This window comes from Cryptomeria japonica, unplaced genomic scaffold (assembly GCF_030272615.1).
Source record: "Cryptomeria japonica unplaced genomic scaffold, Sugi_1.0 HiC_scaffold_205, whole genome shotgun sequence".
In the NCBI taxonomy this organism is placed as follows: Eukaryota; Viridiplantae; Streptophyta; class Pinopsida; order Cupressales; family Cupressaceae; genus Cryptomeria; species Cryptomeria japonica.
Window position 1 is genome coordinate 16,627 of NW_026729027.1, and position 18,930 is coordinate 35,556.

Sequence of the window (18,930 nt, forward strand, 5' to 3'; positions counted from 1 at the left end):
GGTCGTTGCGCCCGAGGTGGTGTGTGGGCACCGCGTTGCAGACGGGACACTGCACGCACACGACGCCCCCTCCAGGTGCACGCACGTAGGCCGGGCCGGGTGCACACCCGACGCCCTAGCAAGGTGCGCGCACCCGGGCAGGGCTCAGACTTGGCGAACGGGGCGCACTTCGCGAGGGAGGGTGTGCACCTCGACGGGGGTGGGTGGCCGGGGTGGATTCGCACGTGGGTCGCGGTTTGCTAAGTACACACTGCGACAAGCTCATAACGGGTGCGATCATACCAGCGTTAGTGCACCGGATCCCATCAGAACTCCGCAGTTAAGCGCGCTTGGGCCGGAGTAGTACTGGGATGGGTGACCTCCCGGGAAGTCCCGGTGTTGCACCCTTTTTTAGTTTTTTGCCGGGCGTCGCAATGCTATTTGAATAAACCTTTTGCCCGTTTGCGTTCTCGTCGGGGCCGGGCCGGGCCGGGGTGCGCTGCCCGCACTACCGCGCGCGCGGGGGCGACACCGAGCGCGCACCCGAGGCGCCCCGAGCACACAGGCCACGGTGCAACCCGGGCGTTGTGCGCGCACCCCGGTGCGCCCGAGGTGCTGCGCGCGCACCCAGGTGAAATCGGTGTGCACCTCGGCCAGTGCGCGCTCGGTCGAGTCGCGCACGTTGGCCAAGGTGCACGGTGATGTTTCTTACTCTAAGGTTCCGCACCAGACGCCCGGGACAGGTGAGCGAAGCTGGGCGGGGCCGGGTGCGCGGCCGGGGCAGGTGCACGCAGCTGGAGAGAGCTTTGGAGCACACTTCGGAGCGCACCAATGATGCGCTCCATTCAAAAGTTTCCTGAAAAGGCAAAAAAAGTTGAGATTATAGAATTTCCCACTTGAGAGATTGTAAAAAAAAAAAATTTAAAATGAAGGAAACGCGGGTGCCAAGGTGTGCGCAGCCCAGCCAAGGTGTGCGCACCAAGGCGCCCACCCTGGCGAAGGTGCACGCAAGGTGCGCACCCGAGGCAAACCGGACAATTAACCCAACTTTCGACTTCGCGCGCACCTTGGAGCGCACTTCGGAGCGCTCCTTGGTGCGCACCAATCTTGGGCACCTCGGAGTGCACCATGGCGCCCACCAAGGTGCGCACCCGGGGCAAACCGAGCTCCGACTTCGTGCGCACCTTGGAGCGCACGAAAGGTGCGCACCATGGCGCCCACCAAGGTGCGCAGCCCAGCCAAGGCGTGCGCATCAAGGTGCGCACCCTGGCGAAGGTGCGCACCCGGGGCAAACCGAGCTCCGACTTCGTGCGCACCTTGGAGCGCACAAAAGGTGCGCAACCCAGCCAAGGTGTGCGCACCCCGGTCAAACCGAGCTCCGAATCGTGCGCACCAGAGGTGCACGCCATCGTGCGCACCTTGGAGCACACTTCGGAGCCCTCCTTGGTGCGCGCCGATGTTGCGCACCTCGGAGCGCACCCGGGGAAAACAATGCAATTAACCCGACTTTCGACTTCGTGGGCACCTCGGAGCGCTCTCGGGTTCGCACCTCGGAGCACACCGAGGTGCGCACCTTTGATGCGCTGCCTTCACCAATTTCCAGAAAAGGCAAGAAAACATTGAGAAGGTGTGCGCACCGAGGTGCCCACCCTGGCGAAGGTGCACGCGAGGTGCGCACCCGGGGCAAACCGGGCTCCGACTTCGTGCACGCCGCACCTTGGAGCACACTTCGGAGCGCTCCTTGGTGCGCACCAGGGCGCGCAACCCAGCCGAGGTGCCCACCCCGGCGAAGGTGCACGCGAGGTGCGCACCCGGGGCAAACCGGGCTCCGACTTCGTGCACGCCATGGTGCCCACCGCGGCGAAGGTGCACGCGAGGTGCGCACCCGGGGCAAACCGGGCTCCGACTTCGTGCACGCCGCACCTTGGAGCACACTTCGGAGCGCTCCTTGGTGCGCACCATGGTGCCCACCAGGGCGCGCAACCCCGCCGAAGGTGCACGCGAGGTGCGCACCCGGGGCAAACCGGGCTCCGACTTCGTGCACGCCGCACCTTGGAGCACACTTCGGAGCGCTCCTTGGTGCGCACCATGGTGCCCACCAGGGCGCGCAACCCCGCCGAAGGTGCACGCGAGGTGCGCACCCGGGGCAAACCGGGCTCCGACTTCGTGCACGCCATGGTGCGCACCGCGGCGAAGGTGCGCACCCGGGGCAAACCGGGCTCCGACTTCGTGCACGCCGCACCTTGGAGCACACTTCGGAGCGCTCCTTGGTGCGCACCAGGGCGCGCAACCCAGCCGAGGTGCCCACCCCGGCGAAGGTGCACGCGAGGTGCGTACCCGGGGCAAACCGGGCTCCGACTTCGTGCACGCCGCACCTTGGAGCACACTTCGGAGCGCTCCTTGGTGCGCACCATGGTGCCCACCAGGCCGCGCAACCCAGCCAAGGTGTGCGCACCAAGGTGCACGCGAGGTGTGCACCCGGGGCAAACCGGGGTCCGACTTCGTGCACGCCGCACCTTGGAGCACACATCGGGGCGCTCCCGGGTTCGCACCGGCGTTGCGCACCGTGGTGGGCACCTCGGAGCACACCAAGGTGGGCAGCGAGGTGCGCACCTTTGATGCGATGCCTTCACTAATTTCCATAAAAGGCAAAAAAAAAACGAGATTTTAAAATTTCCGTTTTGAAAGATAGTGAGAAAAAGGGAATGCTGGTGCCATCTTGAGCCCGCCCTGGTGCGCAGCCCAGCCAAGGTGTGCGCACCAAGGTGCCCACCCTGGCGAAGGTGCGCGCCCGGGCAATTAACCCAACTTCCAACTTCGCGCGCGCCAGGGTGGGAGCGCACCCAACAACCGGGCCTGGGAAGAGCCAATGCGAGAAACCCCACCAAACGCTCTGACAAAAAAAGAGGGGGCGCTCCAGTAACCCCGCTTCGGAGCGCACCCTGGGCAAACCCAGCCAAGGTGCCCACCCCGGCCAAGGTGCAGGCGAGGTGCGCACCCGGGGCAAACCGGGCTCCGACAACGTGCACGCCGCACCTTGGAGCACACTTCGTAGCGCTCCCGGGTGCGCACCTCAGAGCACACCAAGGTGGGCAGCGAGGTGCGCACCTTTGATGCGCTGCCTTCACTAATTTCCAGAAAAGGCAAAAAAAAAAGGAGATTTTAAAATTTCCGTTTTGAAAGATAGTGAAAAAAACGGAACGCGCGTGCCATCTTGAGCCCGCCCTGGTGCGCAGCCCAGGTAAGGTGCCCACCCTGGCAAAGGTGCGCACCCGGGCAATTAACCCTACTTCCGACTTCGTGCGCGCCAGGGTGGCAACCGGGCCTCGGAAGAGCCAATGCGAGAAACCCCACCAAACGCTCCGACAAAAAAAGAGGCGGCGCTCCAATAACCCCGCTTCGGAGCGCAGCCGGGGCAAACCCAGCCAAGGTGCCCACCCCGACGAAGGTGCACGCGAGGTGCGCACCCGGGGCAAACCGGGCTCCGACAACGTGCACGCAGCACCTTGGAGCACACTTCGAAGCACTCCCGGGTGCCCACCGGCGTTGCGCACCGTGGTGGGCAGCGAGGTGCGCACCTTTGATGCGCTGCCTTCACTAATTTCCAGAAAAAGGCAAAAAAAAATGAGATTTTAAAATTTCCGTTTTGAAAGATAGTGAAAAAAAAGGAACGCGGGTGCCATCTTGAGCCCGCCCTGGTGCGCAGCCCAGGCAAGGCATGCGCACCAAGGTGCCCACCCGAGGTGCACACCCGGGGCAAACCGGGCTCCGACTTCGTGCAGGCCGCACCTTGGAGCACACTTCGGAGCGCTCCTTGGTGCGCACCATGGTGCCCACCAGGGCGCGCAACCCAGCCAAGGTCTGCACACTAAGGTGCCCACCCCGGCGAAGGTGCACGCGAGGTGCGCACCCGGGGCAAACCGGGCTCCGACTTCGTGCACGCCATGGTGCCCACCGCGGCGAAGGTGCACGCGAGGTGCGCACCCGGGGCAAACCGGGCTCCGACTTCGTGCACGCCGCACCTTGGAGCACACTTCGGAGCGCTCCTTGGTGCGCACCATGGTGCCCACCAGGGCGCGCAACCCAGCCAAGGTGTGCGCACCAAGGTGCACGCGAGGTGCGCACCCGGGGCAAACCGGGGTCCGACTTCGTGCACGCCGCACCTTGGAGCACACATCGGAGCGCTCCCAGGTTCGCACCAGCGTTGCGCACCTTTGATGCGCTGCCTTCACTAATTTCCAGAAAAGGCAAAAAAAAACGATATTTTAAAATTTCCGTTCTGAAAGATAGTGAAAAAAACGGAACGCGGGTGCCATCTTGAGCCCTTCCTGGTGCGCAGCCCAGGCAAGTTGTGCGCACCAAGGTGCCCACCCTGGCGGAGGTGCGCGCCCGGGGCAAACCGGGCTCCGACTTCGTGCACTGCATGGTGCCCACCAAGGCGCGCAACCCAGCCAAGGTGCCCACCGCAGCGAAGGTGCACGCGAGGTGCACACCCGGGGCAAACCGGGCTCCGACTTCGTGCACGCCGCACCTTGGAGCACACTTCAGAGCGCTCCTTGGTGCGCACCAGGGCGCGCAACCCAGCCGAGGTGCCCACCCCGGCGAAGGTGCACGCGAGGTGCGCACCCGGGGCAAACCGGGCTCCGACTTCGTGCACGCCATGGTGCCCACCGCGGCGAAGGTGCGCACCCGGGGCAAACCGGGCTCCGACTTCGTGCACGCCGCACCTTGGAGCACACTTCGGAGCGCTCCTTGGTGCGCACCATGGTGCCCACCAGGCCGCGCAACCCAGCCAAGGTGTGCGCACCAAGGTGCACGCGAGGTGCGCACCCGGGGCAAACCGGGGTCCGACTTCGTGCACGCCGCACCTTGGAGCACACATCGGGGCGCTCCCGGGTTCGCACCGGCGTTGCGCACCGTGGTGGGCACCTCGGAGCACACCAAGGTGGGCAGCGAGGTGCGCACCTTTGATGCGATGCCTTCACTAATTTCCATAAAAGGCAAAAAAAAAACGAGATTTTAAAATTTCCGTTTTGAAAGATAGTGAGAAAAAGGGAATGCTGGTGCCATCTTGAGCCCGCCCTGGTGCGCAGCCCAGCCAAGGTTTGCGCACCAAGGTGCCCACCCTGGCGAAGGTGCGCGCCCGGGCAATTAACCCAACTTCCAACTTCGCGCGCGCCAGGGTGGGAGCGCACCCAACAACCGGGCCTGGGAAGAGCCAATGCGAGAAACCCCACCAAACTCTCTGACAAAAAAAGAGGGGGCGCTCCAGTAACCCCGCTTCGGAGCGCACCCTGGGCAAACCCAGCCAAGGTGCCCACCCCGGCCAAGGTGCAGGCGAGGTGCGCACCCGGGGCAAACCGGGCTCCGACAACGTGCACGCCGCACCTTGGAGCACACTTCGTAGCGCTCCCGGGTGCGCACCTCAGAGCACACCAAGGTGGGCAGCGAGGTGCGCACCTTTGATGCGCTGCCTTCACTAATTTCCAGAAAAGGCAAAAAAAAAAGGAGATTTTAAAATTTCCGTTTTGAAAGATAGTGAAAAAAACGGAACGCGCGTGCCATCTTGAGCCCGCCCTGGTGCGCAGCCCAGGTAAGGTGCCACCCTGGCAAAGGTGCGCACCCGGGCAATTAACCCTACTTCCGACTTCGTGCGCGCCAGGGTGGCAACCGGGCCTCGGAAGAGCCAATGCGAGAAACCCCACCAAACGCTCCGACAAAAAAAGAGGCGGCGCTCCAATAACCCCGCTTCGGAGCGCAGCCGGGGCAAACCAAGCCAAGGTGCCCACCCCGACGAAGGTGCACGCGAGGTGCGCACCCGGGGCAAACCGGGCTCCGACAACGTGCACGCAGCACCTTGGAGCACACTTCGAAGCACTCCCGGGTGCCCACCGGCGTTGCGCACCGTGGTGGGCAGCGAGGTGCGCACCTTTGATGCGCTGCCTTCACTAATTTCCAGAAAAAGGCAAAAAAAAATGAGATTTTAAAATTTCCGTTTTGAAAGATAGTGAAAAAAAAGGAACGCGGGTGCCATCTTGAGCCCGCCCTGGTGCGCAGCCCAGGCAAGGCATGCGCACCAAGGTGCCCACCCGAGGTGCACACCCGGGGCAAACCGGGCTCCGACTTCGTGCAGGCCGCACCTTGGAGCACACTTCGGAGCGCTCCTTGGTGCGCACCATGGTGCCCACCAGGGCGCACCCGAGGCAAACCGGGCTCCGACTTCGTGCACGCCGCACCTTGGAGCACACATCGGAGCGCTCCCAGGTTCGCACCAGCGTTGCGCACCTTTGATGCGCTGCCTTCACTAATTTCCAGAAAAGGCAAAAAAAAACGATATTTTAAAATTTCCGTTCTGAAAGATAGTGAAAAAAACGGAACGCGGGTGCCATCTTGAGCCCTTCCTGATGCGCAGCCCAGGCAAGTTGTGCGCACCAAGGTGCCCACCCTGGCGGAGGTGCGCGCCCGGGGCAAACCGGGCTCCGACTTCGTGCACTGCATGGTGCCCACCAAGGCGCGCAACCCAGCCAAGGTGCCCACCGCAGCGAAGGTGCACGCGAGGTGCGCACCCGAGGTGCACACCCGGGGCAAACCGGGCTCCGACTTCGTGCACGCCGCACCTTGGAGCACACTTCAGAGCGCTCCTTGGTACGCACCAGGGCGCGCAACCCAGCCAAGGTGCTCACCCCGGCGAAGGTGCACGCGAGGTGCGCACCCGGGGCAAACCGGGCTCGGACTTCGTGCACGCCGCACCTTGGAGCACACATCGGAGCGCTCCCGGGTTCGCACCAGCATTGCGCACCTTTGATGCGCTGCCTTCACTAATTTCCAGAAAAGGCAAAAAAAAGAAAAAAAATGAGATTTTAAAATTTCCGTTTTGAAAGATAGTGAAAAAAACGGAACGCGGGTGCCATCTTGAGCCCGCCCTGGTGTGCAGCCCAGGCAAGTTGTGCGCACCAAGGCACCCACCCTGGCCAAGGTGGGTCACGGGGTGGGTCCTAGGGTGGGTAACGGGGTGGGTACTAAGGTGCGTGCCAAGGTGGGTCATAGGGTGGGTGCCAAGGTGGGCACCAGGGTGGGTGTGCACCAACCCTAGCCAGGGTAGGTCACGGGGTGGTTGTCGGGGTGGGCGTCAAGGAGCCAAGGTGGGTGGCAAGTAGCCAAGTTGCGTGCCAAGGTGGGTGTCGGGGTGGGTGCCAAGGATCCAAGGTGGGTGCCAAGGAACCAAGGTGGGTGTCTGGGTGGGTGCCGAGGTGGGAGCCAGGGTGGGTCCCAAGGTGAGTGCAAAGGTGGGTGCCAGGGTCAAGGTGAGTGCCAATGTGGGTTCCAAGGTGCCAGGGTCAGGGTGAGTGCCAATGTGGGTTCAAAGGTGCTAAGTTGGGTGCGAGGTTGGGTGCGAGGGTGGGTGGGTGCCAAGGTGTGCTAGGTGGAAGCCCGGGTGGGTCGGCATCCCATGGGTGTCGAGTTGGGTGCCTGATGGGTGCTTCTTGTCAAGTTTTAGTCGTCGGGACTCATTTCGAGCCTTAGAGGTCGTTTCTTGTCCGGTTGCCCTGTCTTCGACCTGGGAACCCAATTTTGGTCCTCGGGTCCCATTTTTTTTTGTCTCGCATCCCACTTTTGGCCTGTGGCCTTTTCGGGGTCGATTCTCGTTTTGGGCATCAGAGCATGTTTCTTCTCCTAAAACCCAATATTTGTTTATTAAGTCTCGGAACACATTTTTGTTCTCGTGGACCCATCATGGGTCTTGGAACGCATTTGTGGTCCTTGGGTCCCATTTTGCATCCCGAAACTTGTGTTTTGGTGCTTGATCCCTATTTTGGGTGCCCACCTTGCACCAAGTGCGCACCCGGGGCAAACCGAGCGCCTTGGTGCACCGGGGCAAGATCGAGCGTGCACCCGAGGCGCCCCGAACATGCACCAAGGTGCACTCGGCCCACATGTGAGCGCAGGTCGTTGCGCCCGAGGTGGTGTGTGGGCACCGCGTTGCAGACGGGACACTGCACGCACACGACGCCCCCTCCAGGTGCACGCACGTAGGCCGGGCCGGGTGCACACCCGACGCCCTAGCAAGGTGCGCGCACCCGGGCAGGGCTCACACTTGGCGAACGGGGCGCACTTCGCGAGGGAGGGTGTGCACCTCGACGGGGGTGGGTGGCCGGGGTGGATTCGCACGTGGGTCGCGGTTTGCTAAGTACACACTGCGACAAGCTCATAACGGGTGCGATCATACCAGCGTTAGTGCACCGGATCCCATCAGAACTCCGCAGTTAAGCGCGCTTGGGCCGGAGTAGTACTGGGATGGGTGACCTCCCGGGAAGTCCCGGTGTTGCACCCTTTTTTAGTTTTTCGCCGGGCGTCGCAATGCTATTTGAATAAACCTTTTGCCCGTTTGCGTTCTCGTCGGGGCCGGGCCGGGCCGGGGTGCGCTGCCCGCACTACCGCGCGCGCGGGGGGCGACACCGAGCGCGCACCCGAGGCGCCCCGAGCACACAGGCCACGGTGCAACCCGGGCGTTGTGCGCGCACCCCGGTGCGCCCGAGGTGCTGCGCGCGCACCCAGGTGAAATCGGTGTGCACCTCGGCCAGTGCGCGCTCGGTCGAGTCGCGCACGTTGGCCAAGGTGCACGGTGATGTTTCTTACTCTAAGGTTCCGCACCAGACGCCCGGGACAGGTGAGCGAAGCTGGGCGGGGCCGGGTGCGCGGCCGGGGCAGGTGCACGCAGCTGGAGAGAGCTTTGGAGCACACTTCGGAGCGCACCAATGATGCGCTCCATTCAAAAGTTTCCTGAAAAGGCAAAAAAAGTTGAGATTATAGAATTTCCCACTTGAGAGATTGTAAAAAAAAAAAATTTAAAATGAAGGAAACGCGGGTGCCAAGGTGTGCGCAGCCCAGCCAAGGTGTGCGCACCAAGGCGCCCACCCTGGCGAAGGTGCACGCAAGGTGCGCACCCGAGGCAAACCGGACAATTAACCCAACTTTCGACTTCGCGCGCACCTTGGAGCGCACTTCGGAGCGCTCCTTGGTGCGCACCAATCTTGGGCACCTCGGAGTGCACCATGGCGCCCACCAAGGTGCGCACCCGGGGCAAACCGAGCTCCGACTTCGTGCGCACCTTGGAGCGCACGAAAGGTGCGCACCATGGCGCCCACCAAGGTGCGCAGCCCAGCCAAGGCGTGCGCATCAAGGTGCGCACCCTGGCGAAGGTGCGCACCCGGGGCAAACCGAGCTCCGACTTCGTGCGCACCTTGGAGCGCACAAAAGGTGCGCAACCCAGCCAAGGTGTGCGCACCCCGGTCAAACCGAGCTCCGAATCGTGCGCACCAGAGGTGCACGCCATCGTGCGCACCTTGGAGCACACTTCGGAGCCCTCCTTGGTGCGCGCCGATGTTGCGCACCTCGGAGCGCACCCGGGGAAAACAATGCAATTAACCCGACTTTCGACTTCGTGGGCACCTCGGAGCGCTCTCGGGTTCGCACCTCGGAGCACACCGAGGTGCGCACCTTTGATGCGCTGCCTTCACCAATTTCCAGAAAAGGCAAGAAAACATTGAGAAGGTGTGCGCACCGAGGTGCCCACCCTGGCGAAGGTGCACGCGAGGTGCGCACCCGGGGCAAACCGGGCTCCGACTTCGTGCACGCCGCACCTTGGAGCACACTTCGGAGCGCTCCTTGGTGCGCACCAGGGCGCGCAACCCAGCCGAGGTGCCCACCCCGGCGAAGGTGCACGCGAGGTGCGCACCCGGGGCAAACCGGGCTCCGACTTCGTGCACGCCATGGTGCCCACCGCGGCGAAGGTGCACGCGAGGTGCGCACCCGGGGCAAACCGGGCTCCGACTTCGTGCACGCCGCACCTTGGAGCACACTTCGGAGCGCTCCTTGGTGCGCACCATGGTGCCCACCAGGGCGCGCAACCCCGCCGAAGGTGCACGCGAGGTGCGCACCCGGGGCAAACCGGGCTCCGACTTCGTGCACGCCGCACCTTGGAGCACACTTCGGAGCGCTCCTTGGTGCGCACCATGGTGCCCACCAGGGCGCGCAACCCCGCCGAAGGTGCACGCGAGGTGCGCACCCGGGGCAAACCGGGCTCCGACTTCGTGCACGCCATGGTGCGCACCGCGGCGAAGGTGCGCACCCGGGGCAAACCGGGCTCCGACTTCGTGCACGCCGCACCTTGGAGCACACTTCGGAGCGCTCCTTGGTGCGCACCAGGGCGCGCAACCCAGCCGAGGTGCCCACCCCGGCGAAGGTGCACGCGAGGTGCGTACCCGGGGCAAACCGGGCTCCGACTTCGTGCACGCCGCACCTTGGAGCACACTTCGGAGCGCTCCTTGGTGCGCACCATGGTGCCCACCAGGCCGCGCAACCCAGCCAAGGTGTGCGCACCAAGGTGCACGCGAGGTGCGCACCCGGGGCAAACCGGGGTCCGACTTCGTGCACGCCGCACCTTGGAGCACACATCGGGGCGCTCCCGGGTTCGCACCGGCGTTGCGCACCGTGGTGGGCACCTCGGAGCACACCAAGGTGGGCAGCGAGGTGCGCACCTTTGATGCGATGCCTTCACTAATTTCCATAAAAGGCAAAAAAAAAACGAGATTTTAAAATTTCCGTTTTGAAAGATAGTGAGAAAAAGGGAATGCTGGTGCCATCTTGAGCCCGCCCTGGTGCGCAGCCCAGCCAAGGTGTGCGCACCAAGGTGCCCACCCTGGCGAAGGTGCGCGCCCGGGCAATTAACCCAACTTCCAACTTCGCGCGCGCCAGGGTGGGAGCGCACCCAACAACCGGGCCTGGGAAGAGCCAATGCGAGAAACCCCACCAAACGCTCTGACAAAAAAAGAGGGGGCGCTCCAGTAACCCCGCTTCGGAGCGCACCCTGGGCAAACCCAGCCAAGGTGCCCACCCCGGCCAAGGTGCAGGCGAGGTGCGCACCCGGGGCAAACCGGGCTCCGACAACGTGCACGCCGCACCTTGGAGCACACTTCGTAGCGCTCCCGGGTGCGCACCTCAGAGCACACCAAGGTGGGCAGCGAGGTGCGCACCTTTGATGCGCTGCCTTCACTAATTTCCAGAAAAGGCAAAAAAAAAAGGAGATTTTAAAATTTCCGTTTTGAAAGATAGTGAAAAAAACGGAACGCGCGTGCCATCTTGAGCCCGCCCTGGTGCGCAGCCCAGGTAAGGTGCCCACCCTGGCAAAGGTGCGCACCCGGGCAATTAACCCTACTTCCGACTTCGTGCGCGCCAGGGTGGCAACCGGGCCTCGGAAGAGCCAATGCGAGAAACCCCACCAAACGCTCCGACAAAAAAAGAGGCGGCGCTCCAATAACCCCGCTTCGGAGCGCAGCCGGGGCAAACCCAGCCAAGGTGCCCACCCCGACGAAGGTGCACGCGAGGTGCGCACCCGGGGCAAACCGGGCTCCGACAACGTGCACGCAGCACCTTGGAGCACACTTCGAAGCACTCCCGGGTGCCCACCGGCGTTGCGCACCGTGGTGGGCAGCGAGGTGCGCACCTTTGATGCGCTGCCTTCACTAATTTCCAGAAAAAGGCAAAAAAAAATGAGATTTTAAAATTTCCGTTTTGAAAGATAGTGAAAAAAAAGGAACGCGGGTGCCATCTTGAGCCCGCCCTGGTGCGCAGCCCAGGCAAGGCATGCGCACCAAGGTGCCCACCCGAGGTGCACACCCGGGGCAAACCGGGCTCCGACTTCGTGCAGGCCGCACCTTGGAGCACACTTCGGAGCGCTCCTTGGTGCGCACCATGGTGCCCACCAGGGCGCGCAACCCAGCCAAGGTCTGCACACTAAGGTGCCCACCCCGGCGAAGGTGCACGCGAGGTGCGCACCCGGGGCAAACCGGGCTCCGACTTCGTGCACGCCATGGTGCCCACCGCGGCGAAGGTGCACGCGAGGTGCGCACCCGGGGCAAACCGGGCTCCGACTTCGTGCACGCCGCACCTTGGAGCACACTTCGGAGCGCTCCTTGGTGCGCACCATGGTGCCCACCAGGGCGCGCAACCCAGCCAAGGTGTGCGCACCAAGGTGCACGCGAGGTGCGCACCCGGGGCAAACCGGGGTCCGACTTCGTGCACGCCGCACCTTGGAGCACACATCGGAGCGCTCCCAGGTTCGCACCAGCGTTGCGCACCTTTGATGCGCTGCCTTCACTAATTTCCAGAAAAGGCAAAAAAAAACGATATTTTAAAATTTCCGTTCTGAAAGATAGTGAAAAAAACGGAACGCGGGTGCCATCTTGAGCCCTTCCTGGTGCGCAGCCCAGGCAAGTTGTGCGCACCAAGGTGCCCACCCTGGCGGAGGTGCGCGCCCGGGGCAAACCGGGCTCCGACTTCGTGCACTGCATGGTGCCCACCAAGGCGCGCAACCCAGCCAAGGTGCCCACCGCAGCGAAGGTGCACGCGAGGTGCACACCCGGGGCAAACCGGGCTCCGACTTCGTGCACGCCGCACCTTGGAGCACACTTCAGAGCGCTCCTTGGTGCGCACCAGGGCGCGCAACCCAGCCGAGGTGCCCACCCCGGCGAAGGTGCACGCGAGGTGCGCACCCGGGGCAAACCGGGCTCCGACTTCGTGCACGCCATGGTGCCCACCGCGGCGAAGGTGCGCACCCGGGGCAAACCGGGCTCCGACTTCGTGCACGCCGCACCTTGGAGCACACTTCGGAGCGCTCCTTGGTGCGCACCATGGTGCCCACCAGGCCGCGCAACCCAGCCAAGGTGTGCGCACCAAGGTGCACGCGAGGTGCGCACCCGGGGCAAACCGGGGTCCGACTTCGTGCACGCCGCACCTTGGAGCACACATCGGGGCGCTCCCGGGTTCGCACCGGCGTTGCGCACCGTGGTGGGCACCTCGGAGCACACCAAGGTGGGCAGCGAGGTGCGCACCTTTGATGCGATGCCTTCACTAATTTCCATAAAAGGCAAAAAAAAAACGAGATTTTAAAATTTCCGTTTTGAAAGATAGTGAGAAAAAGGGAATGCTGGTGCCATCTTGAGCCCGCCCTGGTGCGCAGCCCAGCCAAGGTTTGCGCACCAAGGTGCCCACCCTGGCGAAGGTGCGCGCCCGGGCAATTAACCCAACTTCCAACTTCGCGCGCGCCAGGGTGGGAGCGCACCCAACAACCGGGCCTGGGAAGAGCCAATGCGAGAAACCCCACCAAACTCTCTGACAAAAAAAGAGGGGGCGCTCCAGTAACCCCGCTTCGGAGCGCACCCTGGGCAAACCCAGCCAAGGTGCCCACCCCGGCCAAGGTGCAGGCGAGGTGCGCACCCGGGGCAAACCGGGCTCCGACAACGTGCACGCCGCACCTTGGAGCACACTTCGTAGCGCTCCCGGGTGCGCACCTCAGAGCACACCAAGGTGGGCAGCGAGGTGCGCACCTTTGATGCGCTGCCTTCACTAATTTCCAGAAAAGGCAAAAAAAAAAGGAGATTTTAAAATTTCCGTTTTGAAAGATAGTGAAAAAAACGGAACGCGCGTGCCATCTTGAGCCCGCCCTGGTGCGCAGCCCAGGTAAGGTGCCACCCTGGCAAAGGTGCGCACCCGGGCAATTAACCCTACTTCCGACTTCGTGCGCGCCAGGGTGGCAACCGGGCCTCGGAAGAGCCAATGCGAGAAACCCCACCAAACGCTCCGACAAAAAAAGAGGCGGCGCTCCAATAACCCCGCTTCGGAGCGCAGCCGGGGCAAACCAAGCCAAGGTGCCCACCCCGACGAAGGTGCACGCGAGGTGCGCACCCGGGGCAAACCGGGCTCCGACAACGTGCACGCAGCACCTTGGAGCACACTTCGAAGCACTCCCGGGTGCCCACCGGCGTTGCGCACCGTGGTGGGCAGCGAGGTGCGCACCTTTGATGCGCTGCCTTCACTAATTTCCAGAAAAAGGCAAAAAAAAATGAGATTTTAAAATTTCCGTTTTGAAAGATAGTGAAAAAAAAGGAACGCGGGTGCCATCTTGAGCCCGCCCTGGTGCGCAGCCCAGGCAAGGCATGCGCACCAAGGTGCCCACCCGAGGTGCACACCCGGGGCAAACCGGGCTCCGACTTCGTGCAGGCCGCACCTTGGAGCACACTTCGGAGCGCTCCTTGGTGCGCACCATGGTGCCCACCAGGGCGCACCCGAGGCAAACCGGGCTCCGACTTCGTGCACGCCGCACCTTGGAGCACACATCGGAGCGCTCCCAGGTTCGCACCAGCGTTGCGCACCTTTGATGCGCTGCCTTCACTAATTTCCAGAAAAGGCAAAAAAAAACGATATTTTAAAATTTCCGTTCTGAAAGATAGTGAAAAAAACGGAACGCGGGTGCCATCTTGAGCCCTTCCTGATGCGCAGCCCAGGCAAGTTGTGCGCACCAAGGTGCCCACCCTGGCGGAGGTGCGCGCCCGGGGCAAACCGGGCTCCGACTTCGTGCACTGCATGGTGCCCACCAAGGCGCGCAACCCAGCCAAGGTGCCCACCGCAGCGAAGGTGCACGCGAGGTGCGCACCCGAGGTGCACACCCGGGGCAAACCGGGCTCCGACTTCGTGCACGCCGCACCTTGGAGCACACTTCAGAGCGCTCCTTGGTACGCACCAGGGCGCGCAACCCAGCCAAGGTGCTCACCCCGGCGAAGGTGCACGCGAGGTGCGCACCCGGGGCAAACCGGGCTCGGACTTCGTGCACGCCGCACCTTGGAGCACACATCGGAGCGCTCCCGGGTTCGCACCAGCATTGCGCACCTTTGATGCGCTGCCTTCACTAATTTCCAGAAAAGGCAAAAAAAAGAAAAAAATGAGATTTTAAAATTTCCGTTTTGAAAGATAGTGAAAAAAACGGAACGCGGGTGCCATCTTGAGCCCGCCCTGGTGTGCAGCCCAGGCAAGTTGTGCGCACCAAGGCACCCACCCTGGCCAAGGTGGGTCACGGGGTGGGTCCTAGGGTGGGTAACGGGGTGGGTACTAAGGTGCGTGCCAAGGTGGGTCATAGGGTGGGTGCCAAGGTGGGCACCAGGGTGGGTGTGCACCAACCCTAGCCAGGGTAGGTCACGGGGTGGTTGTCGGGGTGGGCGTCAAGGAGCCAAGGTGGGTGGCAAGTAGCCAAGTTGCGTGCCAAGGTGGGTGTCGGGGTGGGTGCCAAGGATCCAAGGTGGGTGCCAAGGAACCAAGGTGGGTGTCTGGGTGGGTGCCGAGGTGGGAGCCAGGGTGGGTCCCAAGGTGAGTGCAAAGGTGGGTGCCAGGGTCAAGGTGAGTGCCAATGTGGGTTCCAAGGTGCCAGGGTCAGGGTGAGTGCCAATGTGGGTTCAAAGGTGCTAAGTTGGGTGCGAGGTTGGGTGCGAGGGTGGGTGGGTGCCAAGGTGTGCTAGGTGGAAGCCCGGGTGGGTCGGCATCCCATGGGTGTCGAGTTGGGTGCCTGATGGGTGCTTCTTGTCAAGTTTTAGTCGTCGGGACTCATTTCGAGCCTTAGAGGTCGTTTCTTGTCCGGTTGCCCTGTCTTCGACCTGGGAACCCAATTTTGGTCCTCGGGTCCCATTTTTTTTTGTCTCGCATCCCACTTTTGGCCTGTGGCCTTTTCGGGGTCGATTCTCGTTTTGGGCATCAGAGCATGTTTCTTCTCCTAAAACCCAATATTTGTTTATTAAGTCTCGGAACACATTTTTGTTCTCGTGGACCCATCATGGGTCTTGGAACGCATTTGTGGTCCTTGGGTCCCATTTTGCATCCCGAAACTTGTGTTTTGGTGCTTGATCCCTATTTTGGGTGCCCACCTTGCACCAAGTGCGCACCCGGGGCAAACCGAGCGCCTTGGTGCACCGGGGCAAGATCGAGCGTGCACCCGAGGCGCCCCGAACATGCACCAAGGTGCACTCGGCCCACATGTGAGCGCAGGTCGTTGCGCCCGAGGTGGTGTGTGGGCACCGCGTTGCAGACGGGACACTGCACGCACACGACGCCCCCTCCAGGTGCACGCACGTAGGCCGGGCCGGGTGCACACCCGACGCCCTAGCAAGGTGCGCGCACCCGGGCAGGGCTCACACTTGGCGAACGGGGCGCACTTCGCGAGGGAGGGTGTGCACCTCGACGGGGGTGGGTGGCCGGGGTGGATTCGCACGTGGGTCGCGGTTTGCTAAGTACACACTGCGACAAGCTCATAACGGGTGCGATCATACCAGCGTTAGTGCACCGGATCCCATCAGAACTCCGCAGTTAAGCGCGCTTGGGCCGGAGTAGTACTGGGATGGGTGACCTCCCGGGAAGTCCCGGTGTTGCACCCTTTTTTAGTTTTTCGCCGGGCGTCGCAATGCTATTTGAATAAACCTTTTGCCCGTTTGCGTTCTCGTCGGGGCCGGGCCGGGCCGGGGTGCGCTGCCCGCACTACCGCGCGCGCGGGGGCGACACCGAGCGCGCACCCGAGGCGCCCCGAGCACACAGGCCACGGTGCAACCCGGGCGTTGTGCGCGCACCCCGGTGCGCCCGAGGTGCTGCGCGCGCACCCAGGTGAAATCGGTGTGCACCTCGGCCAGTGCGCGCTCGGTCGAGTCGCGCACGTTGGCCAAGGTGCACGGTGATGTTTCTTACTCTAAGGTTCCGCACCAGACGCCCGGGACAGGTGAGCGAAGCTGGGCGGGGCCGGGTGCGCGGCCGGGGCAGGTGCACGCAGCTGGAGAGAGCTTTGGAGCACACTTCGGAGCGCACCAATGATGCGCTCCATTCAAAAGTTTCCTGAAAAGGCAAAAAAAGTTGAGATTATAGAATTTCCCACTTGAGAGATTGTAAAAAAAAAAAATTTAAAATGAAGGAAACGCGGGTGCCAAGGTGTGCGCAGCCCAGCCAAGGTGTGCGCACCAAGGCGCCCACCCTGGCGAAGGTGCACGCAAGGTGCGCACCCGAGGCAAACCGGACAATTAACCCAACTTTCGACTTCGCGCGCACCTTGGAGCGCACTTCGGAGCGCTCCTTGGTGCGCACCAATCTTGGGCACCTCGGAGTGCACCATGGCGCCCACCAAGGTGCGCACCCGGGGCAAACCGAGCTCCGACTTCGTGCGCACCTTGGAGCGCACGAAAGGTGCGCACCATGGCGCCCACCAAGGTGCGCAGCCCAGCCAAGGCGTGCGCATCAAGGTGCGCACCCTGGCGAAGGTGCGCACCCGGGGCAAACCGAGCTCCGACTTCGTGCGCACCTTGGAGCGCACAAAAGGTGCGCAACCCAGCCAAGGTGTGCGCACCCCGGTCAAACCGAGCTCCGAATCGTGCGCACCAGAGGTGCACGCCATCGTGCGCACCTTGGAGCACACTTCGGAGCCCTCCTTGGTGCGCGCCGATGTTGCGCACCTCGGAGCGCACCCGGGGAAAACAATGCAATTAACCCGACTTTCGACTTCGTGGGCACCTCGGAGCGCTCTCGGGTTCGCACCTCGGAGCACACCGAGGTGCGCACCTTTGATGCGCTGCCTTCACCAATTTCCAGAAAAGGCAAGAAAACATTGAGAAGGTGTGCGCACCGAGGTGCCCACCCTGGCGAAGGTGCACGCGAGGTGCGCACCCGGGGCAAACCGGGCTCCGACTTCGTGCACGCCGCACCTTGGAGCACACTTCGGAGCGCTCCTTGGTGCGCACCAGGGCGCGCAACCCAGCCGAGGTGCCCACCCCGGCGAAGGTGCACGCGAGGTGCGCACCCGGGGCAAACCGGGCTCCGACTTCGTGCACGCCATGGTGCCCACCGCGGCGAAGGTGCACGCGAGGTGCGCACCCGGGGCAAACCGGGCTCCGACTTCGTGCACGCCGCACCTTGGAGCACACTTCGGAGCGCTCCTTGGTGCGCACCATGGTGCCCACCAGGGCGCGCAACCCCGCCGAAGGTGCACGCGAGGTGCGCACCCGGGGCAAACCGGGCTCCGACTTCGTGCACGCCGCACCTTGGAGCACACTTCGGAGCGCTCCTTGGTGCGCACCATGGTGCCCACCAGGGCGCGCAACCCCGCCGAAGGTGCACGCGAGGTGCGCACCCGGGGCAAACCGGGCTCCGACTTCGTGCACGCCATGGTGCGCACCGCGGCGAAGGTGCGCACCCGGGGCAAACCGGGCTCCGACTTCGTGCACGCCGCACCTTGGAGCACACTTCGGAGCGCTCCTTGGTGCGCACCAGGGCGCGCAACCCAGCCGAGGTGCCCACCCCGGCGAAGGTGCACGCGAGGTGCGTACCCGGGGCAAACCGGGCTCCGACTTCGTGCACGCCGCACCTTGGAGCACACTTCGGAGCGCTCCTTGGTGCGCACCATGGTGCCCACCAGGCCGCGCAACCCAGCCAAGGTGTGCGCACCAAGGTGCACGCGAGGTGCGCACCCGGGGCAAACCGGGGTCCGACTTCGTGCACGCCGCACCTTGGAGCACACATCGGGGCGCTCCCGGGTTCGCACCGGCGTTGCGCACCGTGGTGGGCACCTCGGAGCACACCAAGGTGGGCAGCGAGGTGCGCACCTTTGATGCGATGCCTTCACTAATTTCCATAAAAGGCAAAAAAAAAACGAGATTTTAAAATTTCCGTTTTGAAAGATAGTGAGAAAAAGGGAATGCTGGTGCCATCTTGAGCCCGCCCTGGTGCGCAGCCCAGCCAAGGTGTGCGCACCAAGGTGCCCACCCTGGCGAAGGTGCGCGCCCGGGCAATTAACCCAACTTCCAACTTCGCGCGCGCCAGGGTGGGAGCGCACCCAACAACCGGGCCTGGGAAGAGCCAATGCGAGAAACCCCACCAAACGCTCTGACAAAAAAAGAGGGGGCGCTCCAGTAACCCCGCTTCGGAGCGCACCCTGGGCAAACCCAGCCAAGGTGCCCACCCCGGCCAAGGTGCAGGCGAGGTGCGCACCCGGGGCAAACCGGGCTCCGACAACGTGCACGCCGCACCTTGGAGCACACTTCGTAGCGCTCCCGGGTGCGCACCTCAGAGCACACCAAGGTGGGCAGCGAGGTG

At 63.3% G+C, this 18,930-nt stretch overlaps 3 non-coding genes across 3 annotated transcripts; all 3 read left to right on the top strand.

Annotated features, from left to right (window-relative positions):
* The first annotated feature begins 268 nt into the window (after positions 1-268).
* Positions 269-387, top strand: LOC131868392 (5S ribosomal RNA). The gene has a single exon (XR_009366849.1). It is a non-coding gene; the product is annotated as a 5S ribosomal RNA (ribosomal RNA).
* Positions 388-8,192: 7,805 nt separating this feature from the next.
* LOC131868403 (5S ribosomal RNA) lies at positions 8,193-8,311 on the top strand. The gene has a single exon (XR_009366860.1). It is a non-coding gene; the product is annotated as a 5S ribosomal RNA (ribosomal RNA).
* Positions 8,312-16,116: 7,805 nt separating this feature from the next.
* On the top strand, positions 16,117-16,235 carry LOC131868408 (5S ribosomal RNA). The gene has a single exon (XR_009366864.1). It is a non-coding gene; the product is annotated as a 5S ribosomal RNA (ribosomal RNA).
* Positions 16,236-18,930: the final 2,695 nt, after the last annotated feature.